The sequence below is a fragment of the Canis lupus genome, chromosome 21, assembly GCF_011100685.1.
Source record: "Canis lupus familiaris isolate Mischka breed German Shepherd chromosome 21, alternate assembly UU_Cfam_GSD_1.0, whole genome shotgun sequence".
Lineage (NCBI taxonomy): Eukaryota > Metazoa > Chordata > Mammalia > Carnivora > Canidae > Canis > Canis lupus.
Genome location: NC_049242.1, coordinates 15,664,706 through 15,677,282, shown reverse-complemented (window position 1 = coordinate 15,677,282; position 12,577 = coordinate 15,664,706). Strand labels below are relative to the sequence as shown.

Sequence of the window (12,577 nt, the reverse complement as noted above, 5' to 3'; positions counted from 1 at the left end):
TATATGTCACGTAGGCAAAATGTTAATGCCTCTTTGGCTCTTAATCCTTTGTTGAGAGACATGTTTTTGTGTGTATGTGCTTCTCAGAAGGTTCTTGTCACAGTTCATGTTTGTCTTGCTGTAAATTTAATTGAGAATAACTCATGCTAAATTTTCTTTTGTTGCTATAAATAGATCTTATTCTTGGTGGGTGGAGAAGATGAAAAAACCACCACCAAATAGGAAGAAACTCAGTTTATTGAGCTTGGTACATTGGTTTATTTCTCGATAAAACCATGCTGAATCAAAACTCAGTGCCACAAAATAAACCATGGGCTCTGGCATGAGATTTTTAAAAAATGTGGCACAATAAAATCCGACATACAATACATGGCAAAGATACTTTACAGCTATATTGTTCTTGGCATTAAAATCCATTAACAGTTTTTAAGAACCTTCGGCTGAATGTCCTGAGCTTTACAAAGCCTCACAGGCTGGTCAGACCATCAGATGCAGATGTTTGTTTATACCTGCAATGATCTGCTGAATTTGCTACCTTAATCATTATTGCTGGGGCCCAGAGGCTTTGAGCTGAACATAAGATGAAAAGACATTTTACAGACCCCATGTGGGGCAGCTGGTTGTAGATTAGAAACCAAGTCTCAGGTTACACACCCCTAAGTGCCAACCACAATACATCACTCCTCTGGTCTTTTAAACAGAACTTCTTCAGAGAAATGGAAAATATGGAAAAGCTATTTATGGACAAGAGAAATATGCCTGAAAAATGTGTTCCTGGAAAAAGATATATTCCATATTCCAAATCTGCCAAGTTTTGGCGCAATCAGAAAGTATACTAGGAAAGGAGAAAGAACTTTATCGGAAGCATAGTGGTACTGATGACCAAAATTTTTATCAGGAAAAAGCAAAGAGCAAGCTAAGTCTTCAGTGAAAAATAAATGCATCCATTCTTTTCAAAGAGATGCGAAAGTAAGTTGTTTCCTTGAGGATAAAGAGCATATTCTCATCGGATCTATATATTCTACGACTAAGGAGAAAGTACAATTATGCGTAAGGTAAACACTTTGGACAGACAGACATTTATAGGTCCAGAAGGCAGTAGTTCCTTGCTGGTGAAAGAAATAAAGCAAATGTCAACAAGCCAGACACACTTAAACATTCAGAAAAATGTCTTGCTATTCCTCTCCATATATAATATGCCATATGACACCACAGTTAAATCTGCTACTGAAAAAAAAAAAAAAAAAGTACGTCAAGCTGTTGGTTTCCATGAGATTTGGACAGAGGCAAAAGAAGACAGCAGAAAGGAGTCCGGGAAGGTACAGCTTTCACTTCTTTCCTTCTGGGGAGGAAATGACTTCCTATGGCTAGCTGGCCAGGAGTTAGTGCTCACCCTGACTCTCGCCAGGGCGAGGACCTGGAGCATACCCAGATGAGCATCAAAATCAGCTTCAGGTAATTCTTAATGGGAATGGGAAACTAGAGAAAACAATTACAAGTTACGCAAATCCAATAGTCATGCCGTGTGCATTTGTTTGTCCTACGGGGGTGTTGCACAGCTCTTTCCATAGGAAGCTGGCTTTTCTTTCATTCCCTTTCCACATCATCAACAGGCATGCCAAATGCAAGCCTCCTCCGATGCTGATCCCATCCCGGCAAAATGCAGGACCACCACCACCCCGAGTTTCACAATAATCTCCACAATGACAATTATTCACAGCCCCTCAGTTCTGTTCACACAAAAGATTGCAATTTGAATCTTGCCTTGCACAGGTTCAGCTCTGCTGGAGCTGGTTACCAGGCAAACGGTCTGTTTTAAGATTTACCGATTGCTGGGGAGAGTGAGCTGGGGGCGGGGATGGACGAACCACCCTGTACATACCTCCTTTTGGCAGCTAAGAAAAACAATTTCGTGACAAAGAGACTTGTTCTTTTCAAAGCTCCTCCAACAAATGAGACTGACAGAATGAAACCTGAGAAACTTTAGCAACCAAAGAAAGCAGCCTTCCAAGGATCAAGGTGAATAATTGATTTGCCGGGTTTTGTTTCATCTTTTAAGCTATTTTGCTCATTAAAGGGAACTGTGGAATTTGTCAGAAGCCCAAACACTGACACACTCTTCTGACAGCAAGTGCATATTCCAAACTACAGATTCATTTGCCAAGCTCATTCAACAACAACGATTAGCTGCAAAGCCAGGGAACTTACCGAGCGCAAAATTATTGGAACAAAGCAGGGAGGAGGCAGGAGGCACCACAGGCAGCTTCTCCGTCTCCTTGGTGCCAGGTTCTCCTGTCTGCCGTCCGGTTCACACTTGCCTTTATAACTAAGACTCCGACGGAACTCACTAGCGAAACCTGATGAATTATAAAACAGCCCCTCCTAGACTCTTATATTTTACATCACAGGGGGTGACCATGCAGCATTCTCGTTCCCTGGGTACATATATTTCCTTGTAACTCATCCTGATAAATATATCAGCTTTAGGAGCAGTGACAGTAATTGGTGCTGGGGATGTACCAGCATTAACCAATAAGATGCTTTCCCACCATCAGCACTGCACCCCCACCCTCCACTTGTGTTCCCCCACACCTTGTTAAGGTGGATCCACCCAACCCAGTGGGGGGCAGGCAGAGATGGCAAAATGCAAAAAGCCCCAGCATCTCAAACATATGCACAGCGGGCCATAGTACTCAGGGTTAATTCTCATCATAGTTGTTCTGTAAGGATCAGCCCTCTTGTTCGCAGAGCATGTCACAGCGTACCAGACACTTCCACTCTCTCTGAGCCTCTCGGCAACCAGGAGAGGTGTAGCGCTACAATATAAATGAGCCGGCAGGGCTCAGGGAAGTTAAGTGACTTTGTTCGATATTCACCAAAATCCAGGGGTTCAAGGACCCCCGGTGATTAGGGATTTCAGCCTGTTCACTGTGCAGGTGAGGAACCCCTTGCAAGAAAGATAAGGGGACTTGCCCAGGTCCCACAGTTTCCAAGTGTGATTTGAGCTTGAACCCAAATCCAGGTCTCCCGATGTCAAGAACAGTGTTGTTCTTTCTATCCTACTATGCTGCCTCTAGAGCATGAAAACCCTGAATATGAGAAAACATGCAGAAATCAGTATCATTGACTGATCCCAAATCATTAACAGGCAGGCTGCATGGAGAAGCAGAGCGGGGCCTGAGCTTTTCGCTTCCTCTCTGACACGCTCAGTACTACCTCTTTGTGTTCATTGAATATCAACGCTAGAAGATGTGTTTGATAATAAGAATAGCCACTGGTGAGCACTTCTCAAGTGCCAGGCAGTGCTAGGCAGTTCTAGGTGCCTAGACTCATTTAATCTTCAAACACCCCTATGACGTAGGTATTATCTATCATGAACAACATATGGCAGATGAGAAAACTGAGATTCAGAGAGGTTAACAAATCCGAGCAGGATCACAGCTGCTCAGTGGCAGGGCGGGAATTGACTCCAGGCAACTCGGTTTCGAAACTCACACTCTAAGACATATCATCCTTTCCCAAGCAGTGTTTCCTATTTAACTGTCAGAGGCAGATGAGCAATGTGAGCAGATTTATTTACTATGGCCTTTAGTAGAAATTAGGAAAAGATCACAGGTTTTGGAACCAAACAGACCTGTGCTTAAACCCTGGTTTTGGGCACCTGGGTGGCTCAGTGGTTGAGCATCTGCCTTTGGCTCAGGTTGCGATCCTAGGGTCCTGGGATTGAGTCCCACATCAGGCTCCCAGTAGGGAGCCTGTTTCTCCCTCTGCCTGTGTCTCTGCCTCTCTTTCTATGTCTCTCATAAATAAATAAATAAAAATCTTAAAAATAACCAAACCCTGGTTTTGCAACGAACTCACCGTAAAATGGGTTGCTTTATCTATACAATGGGTTTGCTAATACCTACCTTGCAAGATTAAGTAAACCGTATCAAGAAAGTATAGTGCCTGACATATTTTCCTAAACTGCTATCTTTCTTGGCATATTTCTTTTGGGAAATGGATTTCTACCTCACTTTCCCTTTAAATTGTCATTTAAAATGTCAGTTGGTGTTTGCCAAGAAGTCTTCCCATCTGCCTGCCTATGAAGAAGGGGCGAAGCCTCAGAAACGTCCATCATCTAGACTGCTGTCACCAGGAATACATGGGCTCTCTGCCAGAGAATGATAAGCTTCAGGGCTCTGCTCTGGGTTGCTTGTTCAGCTCAGGAGCTTCTACCTACTTCATTTCCACCATTAGTCAGATGAACTCACCAGCTCAGGAAAGCATATCTACAGTGGTTTGCTGTTCACAGTGAGACCAACTAGGTTTACTTCACCTGTTTCAAATAAACACCTCCCACAAAGTTCATCATGACAGTGAATTTTTGCACACAGCTATACATTACTGCCATGGAGTTAAGGTGTGCCAGGCAAGGAGACAGATATCTCTTTCTCGAAGGTTTTACTACAAACTGCTGTCCTAAGTCAGTATACCCTAGCATTTGGCCACCTGTGTGCTCTGAATCTGATGAAGTCATCCATCCATTTAAGAAACTGCTATCTTCAATGTATGTGACCAACATTCCTTGAGCAACAGCAGTGGTAGCCCTCCACGGGACAAGGTGATGCAGGCTATGCAGGTTAAAACAGGAGAGATTTGTCTTAGCTTTGTGTTTCTAGAGAATGGCTCAGTGGCCAAGTTAATTTGTTTACATATGGACTACCCCCTCCTTGTTTACTTTTCCCTATATGCATCTTACTAGGGGGTCTGGAACATGCATGGATGAGATGCCCTTCTCTTCCATGACTATACTTAATACTAGGCCCTGTAGGAGCTGAGGTAGGCAATGTAATTGGGGGTTGGGAGAGAGGGAGAGAGAGGGACTTGAATTTCTAAATGGTTAGAAAGGCCGGGTATAAATACCATGTGCAGCGAAGAGAAGTGAAAACTATGCTTGAGAGGTTATTTCCTATATATTGATATGTGGGTTATCTACCATATGCTTGACAAGGCTTGGTCTGTTCTAAGTCTTTCCATGATTTCTAGATCCTTGCTCTGCCATGATCCCCCAAAATTTCTGCCAGAGCCATTTCTTCTCTGTCTGTTCCCCTGTACTGCCTGGCTGTTCCGCCTTGACACACCCCGTGAAAAATTAATATAGATTAGTGTTTATGGTTTTTCCGTTATACTGCTCTGTTCTCATATCAAGGAGAATCATAATATGTATTCTTTTTTTTAAGATTTTATTTACTTACTTGAGAGAGCGAGAGTGAGCGAGAGAGAGAGAGATAGCATGAGCAAGGGAAAGACAGAAGGAGAATCAGACTCTGTGCTATCAGGGAGCCCAGTGCAGGATCCCAGCACCCTGGGATCATGAACTGAGCCAAAGGCAGATGCTTAACCGACTGATCCACTCGGGTGCCCTCATAACATGTATTGTCATAATTATCCCCTTATGCTACCAATTGCTCCCAGACATAACAAACTATATACAGCCTTGAAACTATACCAGTACTTTGCTGACATTTGTAAAAGTTGTAATATTTATCGAGCACTTATTATTGGCTAACAATGTATTAAACTTTACTTACTTATCTCATTTAACCCTCACAGTATTTTCAAATGATTATACTATTATGTCTACTTTGTACAAAAGGACACTGTGGCTAAAGAGGTTAGGTGACTTGGTAACAAATGGCACACTCAGAAAAATGGCCAAAGTCTATGACTGCAGAGCCTACTCTCTGAACTGTTACCTCCACTGCTTCTAAGAAATTGTGGTAGCCGATAACATAAAACATAAGGGTCTGTTCTCATTGTTTTTACTTCCTCATATTCTATTTTCTCCTTAACTAACTTACTCTCAAAAATACCACCAGAGTTGCTTTTATTAGGCAGGTTATGACATGTACAGTAACAAAACCAATGGCCAGTGTAGATCTGTGTACTCGATCTCTTTCCAGCCCTTTGGCAGAATTAGTTACAACTTCCCTGAATCAACTCTGTTCCTTACTTAGCTCCTGAGACCCCCTTGGTTTCCCACTTTTCTCATTAACCCATCCTACTAAGTCTCTCCTGCTGGGTCCTTCTCCTGATCTTCCATATTCATAGTGCCCCGGGGCTCATCATTAGACCTCTCTAGTTCCACTCACTAGCTAGGCCGCAACATCCAGTCAGGGCTTAAATGCCATCTAAAGACTACCTATCCCTAGTCCCAACGTGTGCCCTAAACTCCAGATTTTTACACCCCTTTGCATACCACATCTAAGAATCTCCATTCAACTGTCAGATAGGCTTTTCATATTTAAAATGTCCCAAACCAAATTGTGGCTTCTTCTTCCAAATATGGTGTACCCCCATATGTCTCAATAAACGGCATAATCATTCATCTAGTTGCTCTGACCAAAAACCTGGGAATCATTCTTTACTCTTCTTTTTATCTTATATCCCACATCTTATTCATCAGCAAATGCTGTTAATTGTGTCTTCCAAATATATCTCAAATCTTTCCTCCATCTCTGCCCTTATTCCCAGTTTATACCACTATCAACTCTCACATAGATCTCTGCAATCACCTCCTAACTGATATCTTTACTTCGACTTTTGCCTTGCTACAAATTACTGTCCAGACAGCCACCAGAGTGATTCTTCTAAAACAAAAATGAGACCCTCCCGCCACCCTCCCTGTTTACCACCCTTCAGTGGCTCCCCTTTCACTTACAACTGGTTCCTTTACTGCAGTCAGGAAAGATTCTGCTAACATGTCTCATCAAAGAAGAATTCTTTGACATCCTATATAGAACAGCATCTTCCATTCCCTTGTTATTTGCTACTCCCTTATTGGATTTTATTTTTATTTATACTCCAGTGCATGCTATATATTTACTTGTTTATTTCATTAACATTTATTTGCCCCCACTAGAATGTAAGATCCATGAGTTCAGGGACCTTGTTTATTTTGTTCAAGGCTGAGTTTCTAGCACTAGAACAGAGCCTGCCATGTAATAGGTATTTAAAATATTTACTACACGGATGTGTTCAAAGTCCTATCTTCACTATTTCTTATACATCCTTGTGTAAATTGCTTACTAAATTACTAAATCCTAAATTCCTCAATTATAATCTTTCTTAGAAAAAAACAAACCCATATATTGCTCTGGTCTTTTACAAAGTATTCAGCCTTTCCTGTGAATGGCTTTGATACAATTCTATGAGATTGGTCAGTGCTATGAGTTAACTTGTAATCCCCCAATACCTCAGAGCATGACGCAAATATTTGAAAGAAGGACTGTGTCAGATATACTTAGTTAAGAAGTCGTCCTACTGGAGAAGAGTGGGTCTCTAATGCAATGAGACCAGTGTCCTTATAAAAGAGGGACATTTGGACACAGGTGTGTGTCTGGAGTCATGCTGCTAAAAGCCAAGGAACTCCCAGAAGCTAGGAGAGAGGCCTGAAACAAATCCTTTTCTAGTACCTGCAGCAGGAGCATGGCTCTGCTGACACTTGATTTTCGACTTCTGGGATCCAGAATTTCTGGAATCAGAGACAATACATTTCTGATGTTGTAAGTTATCTAGACTGTAATATTTTGTTACAGCAACCCTAGAAAATCAATACAGCCAGTCAGGTATAGCCCTCATCTGACATGGGAGGAAATCACAGCTCAGGAAAGTGGAGTTACCTGCTTCAGGTATCACAGCTAGGAATTTGTAGGGCCTGAATTTAAATCAGGATGTGCATAACTTCAAACCTATGTATAGCAGAAGCAATGGTCCCTAGAGGCTGATCCCTGACCCTCCTCTCCAGGGCAGAATGAAAAGAGTTAGCAGGGTGTGGTGATTTTCACCAAGCCAAAATGACCTTCCCTTATTATAAGATTATGTCCTTCCTACTATTTGTTTTTCTTCCTATCGTTTTTGCTATTGTCTTTTTATTTCTGAAATGATGGTGAGAATAGATCTTAGTTTTTAAATCCTGTTTGTTTTTTCCATGTTCTTCATTTTATTGGCAAGATAAGCTGGCAATTCTGTTGGCCTATAAAAGTTTGTTCTGAAATGTTTCTGGTCTATGAATTATAAAAGTCTGGTGACAACTGTTCCAATGCTGTCCCCTTTCAACAAGTAAGAAAGCCCTTCATATGTGGCAACATTTGGTGATGGGAAGAAAGTTTTTCTCTTGATCAATTGAAAAGACTCCTCCCTGTTCTGATAAAAACAGTTCTGTGCTAATGGTCACACTGTCTCACCTTATTACCAATTAATTAATTTGATATAATCCCAAGCAACAAATTTGTATAAGTGAATTTAACAATATTCATTTGTAACTAAAATTAACATAATTCAGACTTTATCTTCTCTCCCTTCTTCCTGCTTTCTTAGCGAGCATTTTCTATTTCAGTAAAATTCTTGATTTGCTTTTGATTTGATCTATTTTCTTTGGGTTCAGGGTCTATGGGTTTGTGCAAACATCTGAAGATTAAATGAGATCACCTCTGTTGAATGTCTATAACATTGAAAAAGCTCTCAGTAATGCTAGTTCCCTTTAAAGAATGAGGTAAAGAGGGATATAGCTTTATGACCAAAGGAGATTTAAAGCAACTGGATGACTCTGCAAGAACAGCCAACCTGGAGAGAGTTTTAATAAACTTTATCCTTTTGATGGGCATTCTGTGATCCAATAGACAACTTATAAAAATTGTGGTTGTCTATTTTTATGAATTCATGCTCATATGTGTGGGCTTATACATGTGCACACACATGAACATATATATGTCTACATGCACACACATATATAAATTGGTATGTATTGATAAGTCAGATACATTTTAATATAAATTTTATTGATTTAAGTCTGTGCATCCTCTTTAGTTTCTGAGAAACTCAGAAGGGAAAAGCCTTCATACATATGAAAGGATTGCTTTCTTTGTATTTTTCATCTGGTCCCTTATCTTCTAATTTATATCCACCAATTTGTCCTAGCCTGGGAAACTTTGGTAAAGACAAACTTTAACCCATTTCTTTGGCAAAGTTATGTCAGACTCCAAGTCAATGAAGAAGGAATTCCTTCATTCCATGAGGATTTATAAAGGACCTAGTATGTTGCAGGCACTGTACTATTATGTTGGATGCCAGAAGAACAATACAATCGAGGTCAGATTTTCTGTTCCCTGTACTTCCATTCTAGGGAATAATGAGCAGATAATAGCTAACTAACTACACAATGCATAGTGTATTTTATTAAGGTCTTCATTAAAATTCTATAGATGCCTTGAGGAAAGGCATACAACTTAGTTTTGTGTGGGGGGGAAGTAAAGTCAAGAAGGCTTCTTGGTGTTGTCTCAGCTGAATCTTGATGAATAACTAGGAGATAGCCAATTAAGAAGGAGATATCCAATCAGAGTGAGAAGCATGTGATAGGCAAAGGTCCTGGGTGGGGGTGAGGGCAAGAAGTTGATCATGGATCTCTAGGGGGAATTTTATTCATTTACTACTCAATAACCTAAGAACATGTAATGGGAAAACGACTAAGTTCAGAGTTTAGGAATGCCAAAGAATGATCATTCCTTTTTCATGAACTTCTTCAATGCAATGAAGCCTGAAGTGGAAAATGTCATGCTTTACAGTTAAGACAGTCCTGGGCAGCCCAGGTGGCTCAGCAGTTTAGCGCTGCCTTCAGCCCAGGGTGTGATCCTGGAGATCCGGGATCGAGTCCCATGTCAGGCTCCCTGCATGGAGCCTGCGTCTCCCACTCCCTGTATCTCTGCCTTTCTTTCTCTCTCTCTCTCTCTCTGTGTCTCTCAGGAATAAATAAATAAAATCTTCATAGTTAGACAGTTCTGATTGCAAGCTGACCTTTGCAAGTTGTTTAGCTTCTCCAAATTGACTTTTGGTTCATCATCTATAAAATGGGGATAGTAGAATCTATTTCATATAGCTGTTTGTTATTATGTAAATTAAAAATGTAAAATGTCTTGCTACCTACCTGGCACACAATAGGTACTAGAGCAAATCTTAATTTAATCTTAATCTTAAAAACACTTGTGTTATTGTGAATAAGAACCTCCGTCACTCATACCAACTCTTGTTTCCCACTGGGATACTTTTTACTCCCTCCTAGACCAGATGTCTTAAAAGTTTGATTGCTGACATCATCATTTAAAATTTTTTGAGCACATACCCTCATTATCTAAATATTTATACATTTATAAACTGTAGGAATGTACACCCACAGTGCTATGGCATAGTATGTACATTATAAAACCTATATGAGAATAGAACTTTAAAGGCCGAGATGAAAAATTTATATAAAGAGAAGGGCTGTCATCTCACATACTCTTAGGATATACATACTCACTTTGGAGAATACTAAGTGCTCCTAGAGAGAGAGGATCTAATCTCATTTTTCATGGAGTACCTAGCAGCACAGACCAAGTACTAAAGACACATCTAGAAATTGAAGAGGCAACACTGGGACAGTAGGAAGAAAAGAAAAGACCAAAATTGTGTGGCCTACTAATGCCACTCACTACCTGTCCAAACTAGTGTTTGTATGTATGTATGTATTTATTTATTTATTTATTTAGATTTTATTTATTCATGAGAGACACAGAGAGAGAGAGAGAGAGAGAGAGGCAGAGACATAGGCAGAGGGAGAAGCAGGCTCCATGCAGGGAGCCCGACGTGGGACTCGATCCCGGGTCTCCAGGATCACTCCCTGGGCCAAAGGCAGGCGCTAAACCACTGAACCACCCAGGGATCCCCGTGTTTATATTTTTAATATATATTTTAATAATAGTAAAAGTTCAAAATGGTAAAAACTTTAAGCAACCAAATGTAACTGCCTCCCTTTCCAAATGTCCGTGATAAGTAGAGAGTAAACAGATTCCATTTTTAAGGGACTAATAGTAATAATGACTATTTCCTGAGCACTTATAAGGGGCAGATACTATGCTAATGACTTTGGATGTATTTTCTTATTTCGCTCTTACAATAATCAGAGCACCACACTGCATCTCTCTGGAGGGTAATAAACATATTTTAGTGTATGTTGGGAGTCTGCAAACCATAGTCTGTAGACCAAACCTGGCCCACTGTCTGGCTTTGTATACTCTGTAAGCCAAGAATGGTTTTCACATTTTAATTGGCTGAAAAAAAAAATCAAAGGAAAATAATGCTTTGAGGCACATGAAAATTATACAGTATTCAAATTTCAATGCCCATAAATAAAGTTTTATTGGAACATAGCCACATCCATTCGTTTATGTACTATCTATGGCTGCTTTTACATGACAATAGCAGAGTTGACTAGAGACCATATGGCTCTTAAAACCTAAGATATTTAGTATCTGGCCCTTTACATGTTTACAATATGCTGACCCCCAGTGTATATGAATGGAACCACCTGGCACTACGTAGGTTGCAGCTTGCATGGTTGTCCAGATAACAACCTATGCTGAATGGAGGCTCGGAGAAAATAAGTCACTTGTCCGTGCAATGAGGAAATGGCAGAACCAGAGGCTTCTAGGGCATATTTTTAAGGCTGAAATATATCCACAATCGTACCTAGAGTTAAGGCCTTTTCTGTTTGATGATCTCCTCTGGCTATATGACTGAGCCAGCCCCCACCAATATAACCTCCCCACTGTCTTCTCTGTGCTTCTATGCCTAGATTTTAATACTGTGACAGCTAAGGACAGGGTAGAGTGGGGAATGGCTCAATGGAACAAAAGCACAATTCACTCCTTGAAAACTACGTTCTTGAGTCTCTCAAATATACACTCGGTCCCCGAGTATGAGGCTTTGCTGTCCCTGGCTGAGCTGAGAGAGATGAAAAGGGCATGTGATGGAAAGCTGGAAACCTCATTACTGGCTCTTTGCCTACAGAAACTCAGCCAGCTTATCTTCTTTCCCAAGGAACTTCCAACTTACACTGGCTCAGCTGGTTCTTTCCAGGTGCCTATAACAAGCGGCTCTGCCCAGCTGAGATCAGAAGTTGACAGATGAGACTCTACACATTGTTTTTCTATCCTGGAGAATATGTCCCATTTTTTTAACCCTCATTGTGCCAGATCTTCCTAGGGTCTCAGCTACTCCTGGGTTGTAGTCTGGATACTATAAAACGCAAGTCGCAATAACTTCTTCCTGGACAGTATCCTGGAGGCCCAGATACATTAACATAATTTCTGTGGCTGCCCAATTATAGCCAGAATCTCATTTCCAAGCAGGAACAACTAACACTGGCAAGGCATCAATTGAATTAAAGTTGTGGGAACAGCTTTCACATAGGTTAATCTCACTGAATTCTCCCAGCAAACAGAGATACATTCTTCCTGTTTGAAAGATAAAAACACTAAGACTCAAGAGGAATTAAGGAGCATGTATCTGTATACACTGGTAAAGTGATAGGTCTGGGCTTCAATCTCGAGCTCTTTGACTCCTAAATGCCTGTCACTTCAGTAAAGGAGCCATCCAGGAAGAAGTCAGCTTTTTGCCATGATAGTCATTAAAAGCAAGCAAACAAACACTCCTTCCAATCCTTCCCTCCAATTCATGGCATGATTATTCTTTTATACTTGGGATATAGCCCAGTATTATG

At 40.8% G+C, this 12,577-nt stretch overlaps 1 protein-coding gene across 33 annotated transcripts in view; it reads right to left on the bottom strand.

Moving 5' to 3' along the window:
• The window catches only part of DLG2 (discs large MAGUK scaffold protein 2), a 1,987,603-nt gene that overhangs the window by 201,451 nt on the left and 1,773,575 nt on the right, over positions 1-12,577 (bottom strand). Inside the window, exon 1 of one of the 33 annotated variants that reach the window (XM_038568451.1) lies at positions 2,209-2,457. The exons of the other annotated variants lie outside the window; for them this stretch is intronic. The gene's annotated coding sequence lies outside the window, so the exon portion shown is untranslated. Of the gene's footprint in view, positions 1-2,208; positions 2,458-12,577 lie in introns of those variants that run through there. 33 annotated transcript variants of the gene reach the window in all.